General features: G+C 36.6%; 1 protein-coding gene across 1 annotated transcript in view; it reads left to right on the forward strand.

The window, feature by feature from the left end:
• Positions 1-9,067, forward strand: part of LOC104912965 (leukotriene B4 receptor 1-like) — a 31,248-nt gene extending 22,181 nt beyond the window's left edge. The window contains exon 2 of the transcript XR_795045.3: positions 8,927-9,067. The gene's annotated coding sequence lies outside the window, so the exon portion shown is untranslated. The remainder of the gene's footprint in view (positions 1-8,926) is intronic.
• Positions 9,068-9,320: the final 253 nt, after the last annotated feature.

The following is a 9,320-nucleotide window of genomic DNA, read 5'->3' on the forward strand; positions in this document are numbered from 1 at the left end:
ATGTTGAGCTAGAATCAAGCTCTGGAATTCAAGTAGCTCACATTTCATCCCTAACAAGGGTATTGATTTCTAAACTCTGTGTTATTCTAAGGTGTTCCCTTAGCATCCAGAAAGTATCAAAAGGTCTTTAGTTCACTATGTTAAAATTAGGAATAGTTTTTGCACCATAACAAGAAAAACCACAAATGTTTCACCCTTAAGAAAAAGGATGAAGCATTATGAGTAAAGTGGAAAACAATCAAGATTTAATTTCACATTCCTTTTTTCTCTGTTGCAGTGTTTAGTTTCTGAATATAATGATTTTAGAATGTCTATTAACAAGTCTTTGCCTAATCCTCTTACATTTGTCACATTGAGTAGCATTGCACTAATAGGCTAATTCTACTTTTTAAAAGATCAAAATCTTATGAAGCTGATTTTGCTGAAGAACTTCTTGTGGCTCTTTGAGGAAAAAGATTTCATACATTCAGCGGTTCTACCCGTGTCCTCCTTAAATACATACTTCACCCCAAGACTTGCCTTGTACATTACAGTAAAGAAATAGCATTGTTACCATTCTGTTCTGCACAGAAGGCCAAACTAAGACTGGAAACCAAGATGTTCAGTCTCTGTGGGTTCCCTTGTTGCTCCTGTTATCCATTGTTATCCAGACAGGGTCAGTTCAAGGGTCAAGCTAGAAAGTCAATATATATACATAAGGTTCAGGGTCAGGTCTATCAAGGGTCAAATACAGCCCAATAACCACAAAGCAGAATTGCAGTGATTAGTCAGGGCCAAGGCCAAGCCAAGAAGTCTACCTATGGGTCAGAGCCTGGATAAACAAGGTACACAGCCAAACACAAGCATAGCTGTAGCAGAGCTGAAAAACAGACACTCTGACAGCAGAGCTCAGACAGGGAGTGAATGCCCAGGCCTGAGTTCATATGGGCTCCTGGGCCTGCAAGCAGGGTCTGTGGGGCTGAGCTCTCAGTTGGGGACTTTAAGGACTTTAAGAGATGGCAACTTTAGACCCTGCACTTTAAATTGTAAGATATCATCCATTGCACTATAGTTATATATATATATATATATCACACATATATATATATATATATATACAATATATATATGTACATATATATAATATATATAGTTATATAGTTATATATAAGTTATATTTCATTAAATATATATACATTAGAAATAGAAAATACTGTCACCAAACCAACTCCTTTTATTATATACAAACAAAACAAAAGACAAGTAAATGGCTCTTAAAAGTATAAATGATTCTTAGAAGTATATGTACAAGTTTTCAGAAATTTGAGCTGGTTTTCTCTGGTTGAGCTCAAATAATATTTGTTTCAGGAAATTGTGAAGCTGTATCTGATGCTCCTCTGTTGGGATGACAGCAAATCATGCATTCAGTGGTTTGACCTTTCTTTTTTTTCTTTCTCAGGGATGGAATTAGATCCTATCTGATTTTCAGGTTTTGCACATAATTCTATCAGTACAATGAATGAGAAAGAAAACTCTTTTTACAGTTCTTCTAATCTATACACGGTCTGAGCCAAACTTGTAAAATGCTTGGTGCTGGGTTAAGGCAACACTGCTAAGAAAGCAGAACTGAACTGCCAGGCACATCTAGGTCAACATTTGTTATTTTTAGAGTAGTATCTCTAGATACTTTTAAATATTTCATTATCCACTTGTGAATTTTAACATAAGAACTCTGTAGACTTCTTCCTGCTTGTAATGCCTTTTTTTCCTTATGTCTTCAAGCCTTGCTGCAGTTTCTTTTCATTTCAAACACAAAGATATTTTGCTTCCTCAGACATAAACATACAGAAAATGAAGTCTCATGTTTTCACCAGTGAAAATATGTAATGACTGTGTAAGAGAAGGAGCTAAAAAGGTATACACTGTTCTGATCATAAAGATTTTATCACAAACTGCATGAAGAATTTCACCTGTTTTGGATCACTGAACTTCAACCGGAGTTAACCAGATAATTAAATAACCTAAGCTAACTCTTGAATTGGCCAAGTGATATGATCTTTCATTTCATTTCACTTAGATGGATGCCATTGATAGAATAAGGTTAAGTATTTAGTGACCTGAGCATACTAGCAAAAAGGAAAAAATGCTTGATATGTGCTTAAAAGCATAATGATACATTTCCCAAGCATCAGATTCATGTTACATTATCTATAAAGTGCTTGTTTCCTTTTTTCTGTACAATTTTACACACACAAATATTTTTAGCCACATAGTTTTACAGAGAGATAGATGTTTGCAAGTATTATTTGTGAGTATTAAGCTACATCAAAGGAAATTAAACTCTTCAATAACCCACAGAGCATTTTCCTGCCTTTCTTTACAAACTGTTGAGGGAGCTACAGGAGATGAACAGGCCCCTAGCTGGAGTTGATCTGACCACATCGTCTGTTTCACCTTTTCCTCCTTACGTTCATTGCATTGAATCTCTTTCTGTGCTTCAGCTGCTGTAACAGTTACTTAGTTCCTAAATGCTTTTGACAGCTCGAAAGCACCAATTCTGAAGGACCTTGGAACCCTATTGCCAGGGAGCAGCCCACGTGGCTCCATCCTTTGTCAGACCTCCCTTCTCTGCTGAGATATATTTGATCCTCATTGTACACATTTTTAGTTCTCTCTTTTCAAATGTTTGAGTGCAATAATGTGATACCACGTACACACCTAAATATCCCACATTGCCAATATTTTCTGTATGGCAAGGAAGTTCCTTCTCTTGTTTCCTACACTTAGAGGAAAAATTGAACACATGGGAGATGGAATTTATAAGCATGGAAAGTGAAGTTTCGTACTTGGAGCCTGCATGTAAAAATAGGCTTACTTTTCTCCTGCGCTGCTTTCGCCAAAACCACTTCCTTTTCTTTTCACTTCTTCCCATTTCCACATGCAAAATAGCTCACTGTCATTCCCGGTTAAGAAGAAATGGAGTGATGTCTCTCGTTTCCTGGGTATAGGCTCCAACTGTAGTGTGGAAATGTCTGAGGTCATTATTCTCTTGTAAAGTGGGCCAAAAAAGGAATTTGATTTGTCTGAATCAGACAAGAAAAGCTAGCCTCTTAAGTAGCAATTTCCTATATTTTAATTAGCATTATAGTTTATTCAATTTTTCAGAGAGATTAAAGGAATAGTAATTACTAAAGAATGCAATGACAGCAAAACCTAGGGGTTTGCCTCTTTTTCTATAAAACTGCTTCAAACAATTCTTTATCTCTCTCTGAGGTGTGTGGTTTAAACACTAACTGAAGATTTGTAATAATGCGTACATAATAGGAAATAATCTATGACAACAATTTACTTTTTTTTCTTTAAGACAGAGAAATTTTAACCTGTATAAAAAGAATCTCAGGAAATGGAAAATTGCCTCTTTGTAGCTGTAATAATTAGAACTTAGGAGATTCCATTATATCATAAAGAAAATATAAGGATGTCATACTAAAAGAAGATAGGGAAAGTAAATAAATATTTCCATACTCAGTTTACAACTGGCCTGTGGAAGCCAGGGCTACATGTGAGCATGGGAACAAGAGGTGTGGCAGGAGTTTTAAGATGCTGTAATTTTATGACCAGTTTTACAAGCTAAGGCAGTGACACAAAGCAACCCAAAGCCTCAGGATGTAAGCTATGGGGCAGGAGGGCACTCCTTTTACACCCCACCACTGCATGCATCCAGAAGGACATTTTCATCTGTGTTTTTTTCATGATCATGTTCGTGTTCCCAGAAAAATGTTGATGATTCTGGACAAAGTGATCAGTTTTTTATTTAATACGAAACATTTCTTTAGAAATTCCATTATGCTTCAAAATGCAGTCAGAAGAGATCTCAGATGCTGCCTTGAAGGCCTGCAGGCAGGCAGAAACTCTCTGCACAGCTGACAGAAGCTGTGCTCTTGGTGATACTAGTCAGTGTTACTATTTATTACTCCCAGTTTAAAAACAGGAAAATGGAAGATGAATTAAAAAGTGAATTAAAAAAAAATGCATCTTCTTTCTACAGATATCTAAAAGTTGTAATGCAATTGGCTAAAACAGTATCATCAAGTCAGCTTTTGTGTAGTAATAGCACATAATAACCTAAGGAAAGAACAGGCTGCAGACAGTTTCTGTCGAGCATGTGATGTGCTGTGTGTTCACACCTTTTCTTGCCCTGCAGTAACTTGTTTGTACATCTACCTACAGGCAGTAGAAGCCTTGTTTCACCTATTTGCTCAAACTTAATTTAGTAGGTGTGAGCAGCCAGAACAGTAGAAAAAGAAATAATTGAGAACAAAATTAGGCTGAATTTAATCTGAATACCGTACAGACCCTTCCTGACTTACATCTATTAAGTATATATAGAACATATCAGAAAAGTAGGGAAATTTCTTACACACAAAGAATTTCTGTAAGCAAGAGAACTGTGAACACCAAGGAAAAATGAATGATTGAAAACAGATTTTAGTTTACTTGCATAATTTAAGGCTTTAAGGCTAAAAATGAAACTCAACAGTCAGAATGAGATTTGCAATGAAAACCACAGGTGTGAAAATCTAATGTGATTTTCCACTTTAAAGCATGTAATGCTTCAGATAGTAAAATACAAAAGCAGTGCTGTGGAGCAAAGTAGGAAAGGGGAGGCAGGGAGTTGAGGACATTACAGATGTTCCTTTAGTCAAACTTTTGGTGGAATTATGTGATTAATACGGGTACTGAAGACATGAGAATCTGAAGATATCTGCTTGAAAAGTGTGTGAGACTTCTCACAGCCCCTCTTCTGTATACGAAAGTGATGGCAGCAGCACCATTCTCACCATCTAACTTAGAGTGTTTAATTAAGGTGGTTAAGTTACAAAACCAGCTTCCTGTGACCTCAGGAGATGTTTTGAGTTTGATACTTCCTAAGTGGATTTCTCTCATCCATTCCTGCCCTTCTGTATCTCACTCTGTTCTTGGCTATGTGATCTCACTATTTATCTTGAGTCACCTCTGGAACTCAATTCTGTAGCTTCTTCAGCCTGATAAAACAGTAAAAACTTGTCCTTGCCCACCTTCCAAAGTGTATGTTTTTGCCAAGTTAGAGAGTCTAGTTGCCCAACCTTGAGATCAATGAGAAAAGCTCCAGATGCAACACAAAGATGTGGGAGAAAAGTGGAAGAAGGGGAAAGGGAAGGAGCAGAGCTCATGGCCTCCCTCTGAGAGGTGCTCATTTGGCTCAGCTACCTGCAACTTTGGGTTCCCTGCTTAACCTAAAGAAGTCAGTACCTCCTGAAGCAATTTAGGGAAAGACTGTATTGTACTATCAACTGTATGTATATTGAAAAAAAAAAAAGGAGAAAAGCTTTCCCAATTACCTTTCGGAATGAAAATTTTAATAGCTGATATAAAAACCTCACCTATATCTTAACTATTCCAAATCCAGCCTCCAGAGCAAGGTGGAAAATACTCTTTGCACCTCAAAGACTTTTTGTCCTTTATTAATCTTTTCTATTTGACATCTCTCTCTTCTTTCTGGTGATATATTCTCCTTTCAGTACTCCTTTTGTTTACATTTCCATATTTGGGTCGTTTTTTTTTCTTTGGAACTCAATCTCCATGAGCTTTTTTGATGTTTTCTTTCAATGCTGTATGACTTTATTTCTAATTCTTTGTATTCTGTGGTTTGTATTAACAATGTATCTTGTCGCCATTATTACTCCTCTTCTAACTGTGTTATTGTCTGATATTTTTACTCTTCTGCAATTGCTGTGGCTACATGTGTTTGAATATGAGAGAACATAATTTTCTCTATATTTGCTTACATTGTATATAATGTTTAATTTGTATTTTTCTTTCCATGACTTTTTTTTTCTCTTTCAGTCAAGTTTTTCCATTAAAAAAATGCAGTAAATTATAACAGAGCAAGACATCACAAGCAAATAGGAAAAAAAGCCTCAGGAAAAGTAAGAGACATCATTTTGTAACAAACCAGACATTTATTTAACCTGTCTAAAGGGATGAATTGGGGATTTTTCTTCTGGTGTTACCCATTTAGCCAAGTGTTTGAGCCAAAAGACACTTCCATCCACCGAGAGATTTTAATTTCTCCAGCTCTGTAGCGTCTTACAGTTCAGACATCTCAGTTATTTTTCTTACACAGGGGACCCCATCAAACAAACTGGAATTACCTGAAGACATAGGCTGGGTAGGACAGGTGCTTCAACTTGGATGTTGGGAAAATGCTAGGACTGTAGGCTATAGGGGATCAAGCTAGGACTGTGGCTGAGAGGCACTTCTTCCAGTAATGGGAGGGAAGCTGCAGCACTGCATAGCAAGTGAGTGGAGGCCTGGCTGTAGGAGAAAATGTATTTGGAAGCAGTTGGGTAAATCTCATTTTCATGCACAAAGCTTGATAGGCCTGACTATTACAGGTTTTTATGTTCCCATGTTGCTTATCACATAACCACTCTTTCTGATTTTACTGGCAGAGAATCGAGTGGATGACATAACTCTTCAGGATTTCTTAGAACCACAGTAGGAACACTGGAAATATAATCAAGACTTTCTGATTTTATGGCAGCTGTTTTTCCCATTAGATCATCTTTCCTATGTACATCCTGCTACTCTGCTGATACTTTTAGTGTACTTGTCCTTTGCACCCACGTGTCCTCTTTATATTTCTCTTCCACCAGTTATATATTTTTAAAATTTATTCTCCTGCATCTGTTCTAATTTCCTTTCTCCTTTGTTTCCCTAGCTGCAGCATTCAAGTCACTGAAGCTCCCCGTTTCACACCACCTTTGTCATATTGGTGCTAAATGAGGGATGCTCACAATATAAAATATTGGTAGATGGATAAAAAGATTGGTTTGAGCTGTTGAGTCAGTTGCCCTTAAAATAAGTTCTGTTAAGCCTACTTCTTGTAAAGCTATCCTATAAATTTGCCTTCTGTCAGAACTTGAAATTGCAAATGAAAGCAGATTCACACACTATTTGAAAACAATCTACACTTTTACACAGAATTGGTTAATTCTGCTCAGTATGTTGTAGGTCTGTTTTCTGTCCTCTCATCCTCATAAATACATGACATTGTGCACAAAAGGAAAAGACTTTCTAACCACAAAATGAACCTGCTTTGTGACTGTTGCAAATCACTCTTTGAGACTGCAGTACTATTGTAATAACAAAGCTTTTAGTCTTGCTGAGTATATTATCACATAACCATATTGGGGAAAGTTTTGTTGCTACTGTTGTTTTTTATGGAAGTTTTCATGTCTATTTACTTTTAAATGTATACCCTTTATATCCCTGACATTCTGGGACAGGAATTCCAAAGAATTTCGTAATGAGTTGTTTATTCACATAACATGGCATAAAGAGTTAGCCTCTTTTATGGGCCAGTCTATTCCAGGCCAATGTACTTTGGCAGTGCTTCCATTGTTAATTGTTAACAAGACAGTACTAAAAGAGTTGTTTTGATCTAACGACATTTGGAAGTGGTTCAGTTTATTTGTATGCTACAGTGTGTAGGTCTACAGATTCTCCTGAAAATAAGCAAAATATGGCCTATATTTACAGGATTGGGAGCAGCCCTTTTCCAATGAATGTGTACAGACCGAAAATACAGTAGAAATTAGGAATAAACTGAATTTCTGCTTTTAAAATTCAAAGATTGGTATTGGTATTATCAACCTTTGTCTTTCTTGAGCAGTGTAATATAGAAATCTGTTGTTTATTGCTGTGAAGCTTAGTTGATCTGACTGAGTTAGGTCCATTTCTTTCCTGTTATACAGATGACTGAATTTTCCCTTGGGATTGAAGTGAAAGAGCTGGCTTTGGTCCAGACCAACTCCTTTTCCAAAGTAAAGCAGATAAAAGTAAAATTCTTCATAGCTCGGTAACAGCTTTAAAGAAGGAACAAGTTTGCTTCTAAGTTTAATTAGAAATCAGTATGGATCTTAAAAAACAAAAAAGGTTATGTGTGCACAGTGCTGCCATGAGGTATATGTAAATTATTCAACTTTGTTCCTGACACATCAGTGTTGCTTAATATAAGCACAGCATCAAACAGAAGATGTATAGCAATAGTCAGCTTTCTTCCTCATTAATAGAACACATAGAGATCACAATTACTATAATTTAATAGCTGTAGCAGACTAGTTTAATGGAAAAAGATACAAAAGAGCACAGAGCAACAAGTCTAGTTATTTGCGTACTTAATAGACTTCCTGAAGCTGGAAGTAAACAGTGTTTATAGTATCAAAATTCCCTGTCTGCAGTCTTCCTATCCACTGTTAGCTGGCAGTTTACTGTAAGCATCAAGGTAAAAACATGTCTTGGGGCTGAGTGTTAAGTTGAATGCTAATTAATTTGGGCAGGGTTTTCCAGGTTTAAGGGATAATGTTAAAGGCAGTTTTCAGCATAAACAAATAAAGAAGAAGCAGAAACTGGAAATGTCTAGCTGGAAATACTGGGATAACAGATGAAAACCACTGTGAAGGACCAACTTGACTAAGGCCTGTAAAAGCAATGATGAGTTGAGGGTGAAAAAAAAACAACAAACACAAAACAAAACAGAGAACCACTGACTGATTTTAACAGCATTTTGGAAACATTTAATTTAAAACATAATGTATGTATGACTAATGTATATGCTATTTTGCACATGTTCTGATTAGTTTCAGTAGTGATCTGTTTATTGCCAAAGCAAAGCTGATTGTGCAGTCAGTCCACAGAAATGCTTTATGAAACAAGAATGTTGAGCATGAAGACACCCTTCTTTCTCTCAGTAGCAAAGGCAGTTAACAACATTTGCTCACCTTGCACTTCTGTTCTCATGAATGCTTCCTGGTGATGAGAGTTTGAGGGTCTGCGTGTTTGAGAAGACCAGGGAATTGATATGTGTTAGAAATAACCCTTGCTCTCATCTATTTTTTCTCAGATCAGTTTCTTGGTAAGTTTCATCATGTGGCCCCACAAGTAGTTGTACAAACCACTGTATTAAACCCCAGAAGAGGGGCAAGGAGCTCATTCACAAGACTTAGCTACAGAAAATGCAGTCAAGACAGTCCCTTCCTTCAAGCAGTAGACAAGTAAGATTTCATTTTCACTTACTTTTTTCAGAATAAAAATGTGCCTTATTGTTTTTATGGAAGACATATGAAAGAGAGCAGCAAATAACTTCAAGAGTGGCCAGTCATAAATGTAACTGAAGAAGTGACATCAAGATGATTGGTCAGGTAATTATAGTAAAAGAAGCAGAATGGGACACTGCTTTCCTCGTTTTCTTACAGATACTTAATGTATGTTTTCTTGGCGTAATTACAAACAGACAG

This window comes from Meleagris gallopavo, chromosome 13 (assembly GCF_905368555.1).
Source record: "Meleagris gallopavo chromosome 13, MGAL_WU_HG_1.1, whole genome shotgun sequence".
Lineage (NCBI taxonomy): Eukaryota > Metazoa > Chordata > Aves > Galliformes > Phasianidae > Meleagris > Meleagris gallopavo.